The sequence below is a fragment of the Lycorma delicatula genome, chromosome 2 (genome assembly GCF_047948215.1).
Source record: "Lycorma delicatula isolate Av1 chromosome 2, ASM4794821v1, whole genome shotgun sequence".
Lineage (NCBI taxonomy): Eukaryota > Metazoa > Arthropoda > Insecta > Hemiptera > Fulgoridae > Lycorma > Lycorma delicatula.
This window is the reverse complement of record NC_134456.1, coordinates 10,769,163-10,785,025: the sequence shown is the minus strand read 5'-3', so window position 1 is coordinate 10,785,025 and position 15,863 is coordinate 10,769,163. Positions and strand designations below refer to the sequence as shown.

The 15,863-nt window shown below is 37.0% G+C and overlaps 1 long non-coding RNA gene across 1 annotated transcript in view; it reads right to left on the bottom strand.

Annotated features, from left to right (window-relative positions):
* The window catches only part of LOC142320116 (uncharacterized), a 443,053-nt gene that overhangs the window by 242,810 nt on the left and 184,380 nt on the right, over nucleotides 1–15,863 (bottom strand). The window lies entirely within an intron of this gene.

Here is a 15,863-nt window from a genome sequence, read left to right as displayed (position 1 = left end):
AACTTAGACTTTTTTTTAATGAAAATTTTACAGTAGAATGAAATTTGTTTTGAACTGAAATTACTATTTAACTTATAGTAAATGAAAAGAGATTGCAAACATATCGAATAATAAAAAAAATATAGCTCAATAAATTTGAGGAGAATAAGAAATGACGTTCCATAATCACTCGCTCAATAATATTTCCGAGAAGTAAGAAATAACAATTACTATTTAGTATAGTATAATAGCTGGGAAATTAATGAAGTACTTTTAATAAATGAAAAGATAAAATATATAATTTTAAAAATTAAATAATAATATTATGAAAATTTATAAATATTTACAAACCCGGTGATGTGATATATTTATTTAAGAAAATTATGTTCTTAAATAGTTTTATAGAGTCCGGCAGAAAAATCGAATGGTTTTGAATCAGACTGTACGTCACGGCTATTTGAATGTGGAAAACCGGACCAATGATACTGTACATCAGGCTCAATGTCATTTTAGTAGCAATGGATTCTTAGAACGAATAACTTCATGCATTCGTTATAAGAACATTTTAATTCGGGTTATTAAAAACTCAGTGGTTGTTTCAAACAAAGTTTGGAGTTGGTAGACACGGTAGTGTAGGTAAACAGCACCAAGTGAGTAGGTACATACCTGGCGAGGTACACACACCTGGCAAGGACGCACAGGTGTGTGCTCCTAGGTGTTGTGTCCGCATACAGGACAGTGTCCTATGCCGCCCTGTGCGTGTTATCGGGTACACCTCCTATTGACCTAATCGCAAAAAAGAGGGTGGAGAGGGCACAAGGCAAGCCAGAACAAGAGGTCAGGGATGCCGTTTATAATATCTGGCAGGAAAGATGGTCGCAGGAAGCTGTGGGTCGATGGACGAGAACCCTCATCCCCAACATCAAGCCACGGTTGTCGAGAAGATTTGGTGAGGTTGATCATCACCTATCGCAGTTTTTTACAGGACATGGTTCTTTCAATAACTACCTGCACAAAATAGGCAAGAGAGAAGAGCCAATTTGCAACTACTGCAACGAGATAGATGATGCTGAGCACACCTTTTTTGAGTGCAATAGGTGGGACACACTTAGACATTGTAAGGCACTCACAGGTATAACTCCAGAGACAACAATAGACCACATGCTAAGAAGCGAGTCAAACTGGAACAATTTTGCTAGCTTTGTTAGACAAGTTGTTGTACAGAAACACTCCGATGAGAGAAGACAAGGTGTTGGCTAGAATAGGACTGGGTGGACAGCCTTGCTGGTGAGGTCCAGCATGCTGCGGTGTGTTGGTACTGATGAGCCACCAAGGACTCCACGGGTAACAGTCAGGCAACAGCACACTGAATACTGAAGGGACCCGGCGCCGCGTCGCGGCGAACTGGGTCTGGCGTGGTGTCCAAAAGGGCAATATTAATAAAGAACTCTCAAAAAGAGCTAACCGGTAGGCCGACCTGCTTTGCCGGTATATAGCCGGTAGGTGGGGAGGCCTATTTGAGTTTAAAGACACTCCCCTGGGCGGCGTAATACCAACAAGTCCAGGGGAGCTGAGAGAAAAAGAAAAAAAAAAGTGAGTAGGTAGGTTTAAAGCAAGTCTGACTAATGTTACTTGTTCTTCAGATGCTTTTACTTGCATAACTATCATAAAAGAAAAACTGGGGTAGGTGGTGTACTGGGGTAGGTGGTGTAAAGTAGTAAATTAATGTACCCGTTTCTGTTGTGAAAAGATTCATTACGCCAGGGTCATTCAGAATGTAAAAACTGTTTTTATTTTATAACGAATTTTTTCTACTTTAATATATTCATCATAATTTAAATTTTTAAGCTGACTTTCTACACAATCACCTCCAAAATTCAAACATTTGTCAAACGATGGCGCTAGTTTTTGTAGGCCGTCGTCAAAGAAATCTGCCGCCAGCCCATTAAACCACTCACGAACAGCTGTCTTTACGTTGTCGTCACATTCGTAGCGGTTCCCGCCAAGAAACTCCTTCAATTTTGTAATCAGGAGGAAATCGCTTGGAGCAAGATCTGGACTGTATGGCGGATGATCTAAAAACATCCCATCCGGAACCTTTAAAAAGTTCACGAGGTTTTTTGCGGCATATGAACGTGCACTTTCATGAAGCAAACACACTTCACGAGTCAAAATAACACGCCAGCGATTTTGAATTTCGCGACGAAGTTTTATAAAATCTCTGAATAAGAGTCATCATTAATTGTCTTTCCACGAGGAATAAACTTGCACAGTAAGATACCGTGACGATCCCAAAAGATTTTTGTCATCACTTTGGGTTTTGAAAATGTTTGTTTGAATTTATTTGGCTTTGAAGGCGATTGAGAATGATCAGTCACTGAAATGATTGACGTTTACTCTCGAAATCCACATCTCACCATAAATCACTATACGATCCATCGTTTCATCGCTATCTCTATGATATCGCTCCAGGAATGACAGAGCAGCAGACATGTATTTTTTTTTTTTGTAATTGTCTGTCAACATGCTTAGACCAATCGGGCACAAATTTTACGGTAGTTTAGGTGAAAAGTCAGAATTTCATGAAATAGAAACCGTGAACATACAGGAAATTTATCACTAACTTCGTCTAAAATGAAACTCCGGTTCTCTTTAACATGTCTGTCAACGTGCTGCTTTAGCTAATCACTAATGAGAGTAGGGCGTCTGGAGCGATTGCTCCTCATGAACGGATGTTCTTCTTTTCTTTCTTTTCCTGTTTAGCGTAAATAAACGACACCATTTCCGTACGTTTCCTTCATTCCTTACACCGTCACCATATATGATAGTAATTTGACGAAGAATTTCCACAGGACGAACACACCTTGTTCACCCATAAAACGATTGTACCTTATAATCGGCGGGATTTTCAACTGTTTTATTCATTATAATGACAACGCAAAATCACTGCTTGTAACAGTTCAGTTAGTTACAGCGTTAGCAGAAAAACAACTGAGAACTTGCCTCGACTCGTTGTGAGTGAAGCTCGTACATGCTATGATGCAAATGATTCTTACTTCTGAACGACCACTACTTCAACTTAGCAGAGTAATACATAAAAATTCATAGAATTGAAAGTTTGGTAATGCTTATTATTTTTTTAAATAGTGCTTAAGAATGGACCGCTGCCTTTTGAAAAACGAAAGTAGATTTTGGATATTCATTCGCCCAGGATGTACTTAACAATAAATAAAAACTAAAACGGCAAAAAATGAAATCTTTTTATAAAATTTTATTATTTTAATTTTATTCTTTATTATAGTTACCTGCTCAAGGTGTGTTTTAACGAAAAAGCCATAATAATGGAAGTCTTCAAAACTTTTATGAGACTTTTTGAAATTTTTAAACTTACGGAGTTTCTAGAAATTTCTTCGGGGTACGGTTTTATGATATACATTCTTGGATGAATTTTAGTAATAAATTTCTTAGAATTTCAGTTAGTATTCTCTTCCGAGTAATAAATAACATTTAATATTTTCAGGAACACCAAGAAGTTCAGCTCAAGTAATGTGAAATTGATTGTTATCTTGTGAAGCGTTTCACAAGATAAAACTATTCATGGAAAAGTTTCTTTCGCATGATTACGTTTAACATAATAATATATCATGAAGTAAATAAGAATCAAAAATAAAGATCTTGAAGATTCTTTGTTATAACGAAATTTATAGTCAGAATGAACTCAGGCAGTTGGAAGTACTATTATTTTACGTTTTCTATAATCATAAATTGTCAATATTTAATTATGAAAGAAACAGTACAGTACAGATTCTCCATAACCTCAGGAAATTAGTATTATTCTACATAACTCATTTTATTCTAAAAAGGAAATCCAATAAATAACATTTTGTTTTGTTTTACATTAAATTAAGTTTTTTATACATTATTTCGTTATATTTTGTATGCAATATTACAGAAATAGTTCCAATAAATTTTAATTATAAATACCAAGATTCAGATTATTTCCTGTTTCAGCTATTTTCCATTTTAATCGGTTACAAAAACACAGCATTCTTAGTCGATGATTAAACTAATTAAATTGGATTTAGAACTTTTAATATAAAATACAATAATTTTTAAGGAATTAATTTAATTTTATAGAGCACAGACCTTTATATTTTCACATCCCTTTCTAGGAAGAAGTGAATTATTTAAAATATTAAATATATCAAAATGATATATCACCATAATGTCTTAATGTTTAAAAATATTCTCGTATGCTTGAAATGATAATTCTGCTCGAAATTGTAGCCAATCAGACTATAGGATTTTTTAAAGTGCCTTAAGCTGTCATTATATTTAATAATGAAATTAATACATTTCTATATTTATTTTAATACTCCCGCCAAGAATTAAACCGGTTATTTATCCTTGTATCGGTTATCGGTTAATTAAAACTTGAATCTATCGCTAAATAGAATTTTAACCGGCACAAAAGCTGCTTAGTTTAACATACATACTGTCTATCCAATCTAATAATTTAACTCAAATGAAATTGTAACTTCACAAGAAACTAAGTTCAAGCAACATTTGAATATGAATAGGGATTACTTGATCATTTGTTACCAATAGTGTCATGAGAGATAAAATTAAAATAGGAAATCTCAAAAGGTGGAAACAGCTTATAGTATTGTCTAGTACTAGATAACAATATAAGCAAATAAGCTTATTTGCTTATATCAAATTTTGCTTTTCATCGGGTCAGATAGTACTGAATTAATTTGTAATATGTTATTACAAATAATATGAATAACATAGATAAGAATAATTTAAACGTAATTCTTTATTCCCATTTTGATTGTTAAATGATCATAAGTACTAATAAAATAATTATTAAAACTACCCACTTAAATGCAAAAACACGGTAATTAAAAATATTAAAAAAAACTTGAAAATAATAATTTAATAGACCAAACGGAAAAAATTTTATCGTAAAAAAACATTCTTTATTATTTGAACTTACAACATTGACTGGTCAATCTATATGTATAAAAGTGAATGTTTGTTTGTCTGTATGTCTCTTATGCCTTCCTAAACCGTTCATCCGATAGCGATAAAACTTTGGGGAATGGTTGGACGCATGCCACGGAAGGTTTCTGAATTAGTTTGGAACCGCTAGGTGGCGCTGGCATCGAGATATTTTGAAAAATTGTATTTATGGTCCGATTTGCCTTATATTCAGAATACATGTTACTTACATGGAAAGAATTATCTTTGCAAAAAATGAACCCGCTACATGGCGCTGGGGTTGAGATATTTAGAAAGATTATATTTATGGACCGATTTGGTTGATATTCAGAATTTGAATATTAGTTACGTGAAAAGAAATAATTTTGTAAAAAACTATACCCGCTAGGTGGGGGCCGGTGTCGAGATATTTATGAAACAAACCCTCGGAAATGGGGCTGTCCGCCCAGCCCTACTATATACTACACCCCAGTCGTCTTGCCTTATCTTCTTTTATTCTGATAACTGTTCTTGCAAATATTGCAAAATTATTCCAGTTTCCGGACATAGCCAAGAGGCACTCCGAGAGCTGCTCCGGTAGGGTATGCATCAGTCCTGCATTTATACGATGTTCCTCCCATCGTCTGCACTCAAAAATAGTGTGTTCGGCATCGTCAACCGCATCGCAGTAACAACAGATTGGTGACTCTCTCCTGCCAAACCTATGCAGGTATTGTTCAAACGCACCATGTCCCGACATGAGTTGCGTTGTGTGGTAATCTAATTCAGCATGAGAGCGATCTAGCCAAGCATCCAGGTCCGGAATAATTCTTCTTGTCCATGCGGCGTACAACAGAGATGACGTTATCACCGAGGTGATAAGTCGCCTCTTCGACGCACGTGGAATTCCTTGTCCCGCAAAGAGACCTCGCATGGCACGGATTGTTGTTTCCACTCTGTCGCAGATCATGGCCACATGACTGGAGTATTTGAGGTGTTTATCCAGTAACACCCCTAGATATTTAGCCCTTTCCACCTGACAATTGCCTCTCCTCTCAGGCGCAGATTTAATCTTCTGAGTATCCTCCTACCAGTGAAGAGGGTACCCTTGCATTTGGAAGGAGAGACCTCCAAACTGTTGTTGATGAGCCATTCATTCACTATTTCTAAGGTAATATTCCCCTTGTCCACCACTTCATCTAAGGTACTGGCCTCCACTAGTAGCGAGATGTTGTCCGCGTATCCTACGACATCACCCCCGGCGGAAATTGAAGTCGGAAAATTTCATCATAGAAGATGTTCCAAAGTAGGGGTCAGAGTACAGACCCCTGCGGGACTCCACCGAAGATCTGATGACTTACCACACCATCCACCGTATTGATTTCAGTTCGTCTCTCGGATAGATAGCTGGCTACTTGCGTCACCATGTACTCGCTTATATTTTTTCTTTGAAGTGCCCTCAATATAGCTGGCCATGGTACCGTACCGAAAGCGTTCCTTATATCCAGGAGTATCATTAGCGGGATACGCCTGGTTCTCCAAGTCCCAGCCCTCACCGCAGCAGCCCATGAAACGACTTTGTTGGTGGCGTTAATAGTTGACCGCCCCCGCCTAAAGCCAAACTGATTCTCATGGAGGAGGTTGTTGTTTTCCAGCTCCTCAATTAGTCTATTAGCGATGAGCCTCTTCACGACTGTTCCCATATTATTAATGAGACTTATAGGGCGATATTTGAGCCCCTGGAACTGACTGTTGTTTGGGCAAGAAAACAATTCTTGACGCTTTCCAGCAAGCAGGAAAAAAGCAATGCTGGATCCCATAACTCGCAATATCTGTCATCTCCCACGGGATGACGGACATCAGACCCTTTATGACTGCAGCTGGCACACCATCGGGTCTTGGACTCTTTTTATTTTTTAGTCTTTTAACCGCAGTCGCCACTTCATCCTGGGTGAACCTGCCGCGTTCACCAGGTATTAGCTCCGTGACGCCCGTATCAACCCGCGGGAAAAGCGCTTCCATGTGTCGTGTAGCTTCTATCTTATTAAGGACGGACAACCGTCTTCCCAGTCTCTTCATGACTACCTGGTACGCCCGTCCCCAGGGGTCAGCATCTAGTTCACTGCATAGTTCCCTCCACTTCTGCCTTTTTGCATGCTTAATCATGAAGTTTAAATGTTTTCTTGCTGCTCGGTATTGTGTAATCGCCGTGTTCAGGTTTTCATCAGCTCCGTATGCTCTCGTTGTATGTCTCCGCACGCGCCTCTTCATGGATTGCAGAACCCTGCGTTGATCCGCAATATCGGAAGACCACCAATAGACAGGGTGATGTCTGGTAGCTCTTTCGGGGAGCCTGGCCAGCTCAGTAATTATGATCTGTTGTAATGTATCTGGCGTGACCGGTCTGCCATCCGTTATTTTTGTAGCAACTTTGCGAACAATGGTATCTACCTGACGTTCCGAAAGTCTAAAGCATAGATGTTGATTTCTAATATGAGTCTCAGTATCAAGGATTTCAACAGAAACAGCCAAATGATCACTTGCAGTCTCAACTTGCAAAACCTGCATGCTCATCATGTCTGGTTGAAATCTACCGTCGATCAATAGCAGATCCAGGATAGAGGAATGCCCGCGACCGTAGAAAGTGGGTGACCCATCATTGATTCACACAAGCCCAGTAGTTCTTCTAGCGCTAGTCCTCTGTTATTCGAGGAACCAGCCCCAGCCGCTACGGTACGGCAATTGAAATCACCCACAACAATTGTCCTCTTTGAGGCGTTCATGACCATCCTCTGCAATCCGAGCAGTCTGGCTTCGTACTTCGCGAGCGTCATATTCAGGCTTATATAGACCCCAAACAATATATAGTTACAGAGTTCTATCGCAACGACTCCTTCAGTCCTCAAATATAAGCTATAGTCCCAGTTTCCAGTAATTTTCTTGATAGCCACATCCCCAGCGGTATCTGGCAATCATCGAGACACAGCCGCAGAGTATTCGTTAGGTTCAGTGGCAACAACAAAGTTGAACTCTCCAGTATTAGCTGTCTCCTCCACCAAGTCATGGGATAAGAGGCTTCGATGGTTATTGATTAGTAAGACTTTAGGCATCGCGCTTCATTCCGCATTCAGTGCCCCCGGTGCGGTGGTTTAGGATACGGCAATCAAGACATCTGGATGCCTCTCTGCATTCCCGGATACGGTGTCCAGCGCCACCGCAGTTATAACAGAGATTGGTTCTGTCCGGGCCCTTACAGTCTCTGCTACCATGTCCGGTGCCCCAACAACGGTAGCAGCGCTCTCCTTCTACACGAATATAGGTCCTACAATGGACCCAGCCAACTCGTAGTCTTGATGCCACCAGCTTTGTGGCGCCTCTATGTGTCGTGATGACGGTGGCGTTTTTAGTGTCACCATATGCTTTCCTGAGGGAGGTGACCTGGAATGTCTCCCCCGCGACGACAACTCTGGAAACCACTTCTCTCACCTCCTTTTCGGTTGTGTCTACGTCGAGGTCCTTAATATGGACCACAGTCCTTCTGTCACCCCTAGAACGTAGGTCCACCTGAAGTTCTGCTGCCCGATCTCTCAAAAGAGTGGAGAGTTCTCCTGCCTTCTTTTATCCTCACCTCTAATTCTTCATTTCGCCCTTTCCGGAGGGAAAGGACCTCGCCTGCCTCTTCCTGGGTGACTTTGTTTTTCATTGTTCTTAACAGGTCGGGATAAGTCTTTCCCTCAGCCTTAATAACTAAGCCCTAATAACTAACTTCCCTCTGCGACGTTATTCATCAATTTCTTAACTGCAAGTCGCGTGCCGTTGCAGAGTTTTGGCTGATTAATATTCCACAACAGGATAATTGTCATTTTTTGATCGAACCGTTGCTAGAATCAATCTAATGAGGAATGTTTTCCCAGTTCCTCCTGGCGCATCCAAGGAAGAAGGTCCCCCCAAATCCGTCATTTATCATTTGCATTATGCGATCATAAATGCCTTTCTGTTCACGCGTTACTTTGGGAATGTTTGATGGTACATATTGCTGAAGATCACCGATGTTGTAACTCTGTTCACGGCGTAAATCCACATTAAATGAAGCAATCGCATCTCGGGTGGGTGCTGGCATTCCCAATTGACTAAGAACTTTATTTTCAATAGCTAAGCACTTGTCTTCAATATTTATCAATGCTTCGTTGTAAATGCCTTCTGTAAATTCCACGGTCATATTGGTATTTTCTAGGCGTACTCTATGCAAAATATCCTCAGCCATATGCGATCGATATCTTTCCCATAACTCTGTGGGTTGATGAAGGGAAGCAAGCGGTCAATATAATTGCGAATAATGCGCGAATTTGGTTTGGATGTGCAGTGTTGCACGCGTCATTAATACTTATATCCCAGTGTTGGTCGTTTTCTAATAAATTCAGAGCTTGGTGAAAGGCGCAGCTCAATCACGACACGATCACACAAAAGTACCTCGATTACAGTGAATATTTAATTCAGATTGTATAATAATCTTAATCAGATGCAAGTGGATACGTTTTTTTTTTTTTTTTATTAATAAACAATGTAATTTGGAACAGGTATTGTTTCACATATTACTGCGGTTGTCGTTAGCTAGTATGGCGAGTGTTCCCCTCGCTTCCGGCAGATGGCGCGATCACTGGTACACAGCTGACCTTTAAAAAAACTGTTTTCTCGCGGTCGCGGGTATGTGACTGATGCAAAAAATAGATAAAAATAATCTTTGATGCGGGTTATATATTGTGCTAAAATTTGAGCTCAATCGGTGCAGAACATTTTGAGTTTTTGAAGCGTGCACAAACGAACTTAACATTGTTATATATAAAGATTTGTGGGCTGCGAAAAAAAGCCCTATGTCGTGCGAAAAAATACATCATTTTAAATGTTTACAAATTACAGAATAATCAAACGGCGTTGATTTAAGAAGTTAATAAACTGCTAACGTAAGTAGAAGTTGTGCTGCTTCAGTGTACAACGTGATTCTCGAGTATGAATCTACTAATGAATTACGGTCTCCAAAGAAAACAAAACCCCGCAGGTCATTTGAGAAAACGGTGAGATTTGGATAAAAACGCAATTTGTAAAAAAATTACACGAATTTGAATTATTTAGAAATAGTTTAACGGCGTATTATGTCCTTTGGAAGATAATTCGGTTATTGTCTTATTGTTTCGACAACCTTCTTATCATTAAACGGAAAGAATTCCAGCCGTGTTATAGAAAAACAATGATATCAAATGTGGCTTAGTTCAAAAGGAATAATTTTTGAAGAGGTTTAAGTTAATGTTCAATCATTGCAAAGGGTTTCGCGTATTAAAAGTAATTATAGTCCGTATAAAATTGGTTTGACACACAACGCTATATTGGTAAGTCGTGTTTTTATTCGGCTCCTAACGAATATGTTTGCCGGCTTCCGTGGCGCGAGTGGTAACGTCTCGGACTTTAATCCGGTGGTTCCGAGTTGGAATCCCGGTCAGGCTTGGCATTTTAAATCATTCATATCATCATCTGAAGCAATGCATAACGGTGGTTTCGGAGGTTAGAAAAAACAAAAAAAAACGAATACTTAGTTGTGTGGTTTCAGTGTTACTATTTGTGAATTTTGTTCTTTGCTTTTACATAGCAAAGAACGCTAAATGACCAAAAAACGATTTTTTGGTCATATATATGTAAAAAAATAACTTAACAAAGGATTTTTTGGTCATTTTGTAGGGATATTATTTTCTGTGTATTTGGTTATTTCGACTTTTTTTGTTTGCATAGTCTTAAGTCTATCTGGGCTATAAGAAAGTCGGGTGTTTTAATTTATTTATTTATTTACTGTAAGTCATCCTTCTTGGTGGCTTTTCTTTTTGTTTTGGTGTTTTTTTTTGTTTTTTTTTTAATAAAATACAGATGTTTTAGCTATTAAATATAATTCAAAGAAATTTGTTACTTAATCAGTTGTGATTTTGTTTACATTGGCAACGGCCATACGGGCTCTTTGTGATTGGTCGTTGTGTTTGACAGCGGCCATCTTGCATTGATCTGATTAGTTTTCCTTTGTTTACATTTACATCTGATTTATTAGCCTCTTATTTATTAAAAAACTGTAAAAATTAAAAATAGATAGATAGATTTATTAAAAATAGATGAAAACAATCTTTGATGCGGGTTATATATCGTGCTAAAATTTTTTTTATCGTGTTTTTTTTTAAAAATAAAATACAGATGTTTTAGCTGTTAAATATAATTCAAAGAAATTTGGTGGTTGTGTTTGACAGCGGCCATCTTGCATTGATCTGATTGGTTTTCCTTTGTTTACATTTCCAAAATAAAAACGTACAAATTAAAAATAGATAGATAGATTAATTAAAAATAGATGAAAACAATCTTTGATGCGGGTTATATATCGTGCTAAAATTTGAGCTCAATCGGTGCAGAACATTTTGAGTTTTTGAAGCCGTACACAAACGAACTTAACATTTTTATATATATAGATATACAGCAATAGCGAAGCATATAAAATATATAAATGTATGTGTCAAAATGAATATTAGGGTTTTATAGATATGTAATATTTTTTAAGTTCCACGGATATTAATTAATAATATATGAAATGAAAGAGCATCTAAAACAGTTTTTGCTGTGTTTAAGCTCATAAACCGTTGCCGATACCTTCAGCTTGAATGCGCTAGTAGTAAAGACCCTTCAACAGAAACCCTTCTGTGTTTTGCAGTTTGCAAAGTGTGAATCTGTATTTACCGTTCAACGTGTGTTCCGTCTGAAATTCCGTTGTGAAGCCCTGAGTGAAAATAACATTAATAGATGGTATAAACAATTTGAAACACTGGCTTGTACAGGACGACAAAGTGCATGACAATGTTGAATGTGTAAGAGTGCCTTTTGTGCGTAGTCCTAGGAAATTCGTCTGGAAGGCTAGCCGAAAACTAGCAATTTCAGTGACGTCATTGTGAATCGTTTTAAGGAAATGCTTACAACTCCATCCATATCGTTTACAGTTATGAAATACTCCCCAACCGCTGTTGGGGAGCTTTTGTTTTTTAAATTGTATTGTGTGTGTTATTTGTAATAAGTTTTATCGTGTTTGTATTAAAGGGAATTGCTTCTTCCTACGAAGATCGACTAATTATAGCATGATAATATTAGCAGTAATAAGTTATTATTTTTGTATTTAGTAATATTATACCTCTATTTATTATTCTACTAAGATTACAAACCAGTTTTCTTGTTTCATCGATATTATTTTACCTTATCTTAGTACTCAAACTTTCCAGCTGAGGATTTCTAATTAAGTTGTAAAACGTGCGCTTATTATAAGTTGTGAATTATATAATTAATTTTTTTTTTTGTTGTAAATATGTATTTTAAAACTAATTTCTGATTTAAAATTAATATTTTTTGAGTTGTGTGAGTAAGGATTTCTAAGGCCCTCGTTACATTATTTAAAAAAAGCAATACAAAAAATGAATAAATGACCTGTAGGAGCAGCAGATGTAAGTATGTATAGGGCCCTTGCATTTTTTTTTAACACAAAAATAAAACGCAAGCATTAAATAAAACTCACACATATATCACGTACAGAGTGTAATGGACCCTGAAATTGATATAAAAACTACAAAATTAAAACACAAAACACGCATTCAAACAAATTATACAACGAAACCTCTTGACAATACCATGTAGTCTTGAGACTCCTGCGTTGAGGTTTAAAGGCCTTCACACAGGGGATTCTCAGTCAAACACATTAGATACTGATTTTTGTGAAAGGCTTATTATAAACGCGTTAGTAATCCGCTGGCTTCTAGGTAAGCAACTATTTTTCATCCCTTGTCATTTTCTAAGCGATAATATTATTTCTTAATCCGCAGCTCTTTCTGAGTTTTCATATATTGTACACTCTTTGAATAGATGCTTAACAGTAAATGGTTTATCACATGCACTACACATTGGTATTTTTTCTACGGTTAAATATGAATTCGTTATTCGTGTGGTACCGATTCTGAATCTGGTCACAGACACTTGTTCTCGGCGAGTCAATTTCACATCGATTCTCCATGTGGAGTAATTCTACATTTAATTTCGTATTTAATCTTCTCCATTCATTGTACCACGTGTCCATTTTGGCAGGTTCGTCTACGCTTTCATTAGCTGAGTTACCAGCATGTCATGGAGTCCATACAAATACACATCGCTATCCCATTCGGTCAGTTATAATATTGCAGAATGTTTTCATAAAGGATATCCTCATTGTTCTTGTTCCGAATAGTATTTGTGTGCTTAAAATGTCAGAATATGTAAGCAATCTCTCTTCGCAGAAATGTTCTGATTAGCAAAGAGCATTGCTACAGAAATGACCTCGTCGTGTAAACATAGGGTATACTTGACAGGCTCCACGTATAAGCATTAGCGTTTGTATATATACAGCAAGTATCCAACCCGATGTTCCGTTAGAACCTTCACTATAAATTTTTATATATCCTTCATAGTTACCAACAGGAAAATTGCTGTTGGATGATCACTGATTGTTTTGGTTTTATTTTTCCGTAAAGTAGATTTAATCTAGCGGGTATAAATGATAAAAGCCATCGTGGTATTTGTCTAATAAAAATTTTTAACGTATCCAGCAAAGCAATTTCGTGTATTTTGTTAACTCAGAATACCGATAACTCACTATTCCGGCTGGTCTGGAATAGGAGGGCGGTATAAAGCAGCCAAAAAATTACTATAAAAAGTCTTATAATTTATATGAAAAGGAAAGACCCATTACCTACATATTTTAACACTAAGGTCTCTCTTCTAAGATGTAATAGCATTATGCCTGCTGCAGACATTAAACTAGACACCAGACCTGTAGGGAAAGCGCTTCTGGCATATATGATTCCGTCAGTATGAATTACCTCACTTTCTTAAATGGACTTTCTAGCGGATGAATGCATCCGTAATCGAGCTTTGATTGAACTAATGATTTATGTAATCGTAATAATATTTTTTTGCGCCCCAATTGATGTTTGATAAACATTAAATAATGTTTAGAGCTATCTTGCATCTAACATTCAAATCCTGTATATGTAGTCCCCAAGCAAGGGATTTATTTAATAATACACCTTAAAAGCTTACATTATCTTTTTACTGAATCGGTTACACGTCAATGCTCAAAACAAGACTACGATCAGAAATTCTTCCTGCAGAAGTTACTTTAGTCGCTAATGACTGTAATTGTTGATGCGACTGTATTAAAAAAAAGATGTAAAATTTCCTAATATTTAATGTATTCAGGTCCTAGTTAAATAATGTTATAGTAATAGATTATGCTAAATATAAATTCTTGTTAAATAAATTTAGCTTTACTACTCATCGAGACTTACTTATTGAAATTTATTCTGATTTTACTCGTTTTTGTTTTTTAAATGGTATGTGTGTGTTATTTGTAATAAGTTTCCTGCAGAAGTGTACTAATTCTGATCCCGTAGGAGAAGACATCCTCCATGTGGCAGTTTCGGTCGCCACGCCACCCCCTTCATACCTAGCCCTTATGGGCTTAACCAGAGGTCACTTAAGAACCCAGATAAAACACATCTCTCAGCCTTGTTCTTGCCTCAGTCAGGATGCCACTGATGTGAGTACCATATATGATATTCCCGTCGGTGTATTACTACGAAATTAACTCGTTAAAACAAAACACATCTACATCGTGTCTTTAACAAGACTGAGTGACATGAAGAAACTGAAATTAAAAACGCAACTACCTACCCGATAAGTTAGAAGTTGAGTTCAACATGCAACCATAACACAAAACAAAAAAAAAATGTACTCAGCAAGTTTTCTCTGGTGAAAGTTTTAATCGGTTATTATGTGTAACTTCATTGAGTGCGTTTATCGGTCGTTGCAATTTATACTTCACTATAATTGTATCTGTTACTGTTATATAGAATTGCAAGATCGTTAACAAAAACGCTTTTACAGATTTCTTCTGGAATGGATAAAAAACATTTATTAATGACAAGCGTAAACATGATACTGCTCAACGGCGAGCCCTTTGATATGTCATTTTCTAACGTTTTTCTGACAAATAGTCATTATAAACCCGTAGTTGAAAATTACGGTCTTTCATGAAATTGCCAATTGAAATTAGTAGATCGCCTCGAATGTCCCATTCATGTAGTTGAAGCATTATTACATGTCGTCATATCATATCAAAGGCCTTCAGCAGGTTAAAGAAGACTCCGCCAAACTGTTTTCTAGTAATAAAACTGTTGTATATAGTACTTTATAAATTGATCATTTCGTCAATTGTTGAATTGTACTTTCAAAATCCTGCTTGATGTACGGATAAATGATCTATTTCTAAAATCCAAATGAGTCGATTATTTATAATTTTTTTAGAAAATTTTTCCAATAGTACACTTGAAGAAAATAGGACGGTAATTATTAGGATCTGTCAGATTTTTATCTTTTTTTTTTTTTTGAAATTGGAAAAATTTATGCTTTCTTTCATTGCCGCGGATACATTCCGTTTTGCTATATCTGATTACACAATTCTAGTAATCTCAGTTTTGCAGTGGTGTTTAACTGTTGATTAGTGTGCTTACTGGTGTGTTTACTAATGCTTAATTATCTGATTTACTGGTTCCTTCAGATTAATTGGCTAATAATTATAAACAAAAGCTCTGTATAAGTTACAGAGGATTGGAATTAGAGAACATATGTTTCGGTGGCTTCAGTCAAAACTAACTAACTGACTAACTACAGGTTTAAAGTCAAGGTGGAAGGAGACTGTCAACTGAATACGGTAATCCTCTGGAGTTCCGCAGGGCTTTATTTTTGGTCCTTGACCTTTTAATATATTCATCAACGCCATCTCCATTGGACTTTGTGTCGCT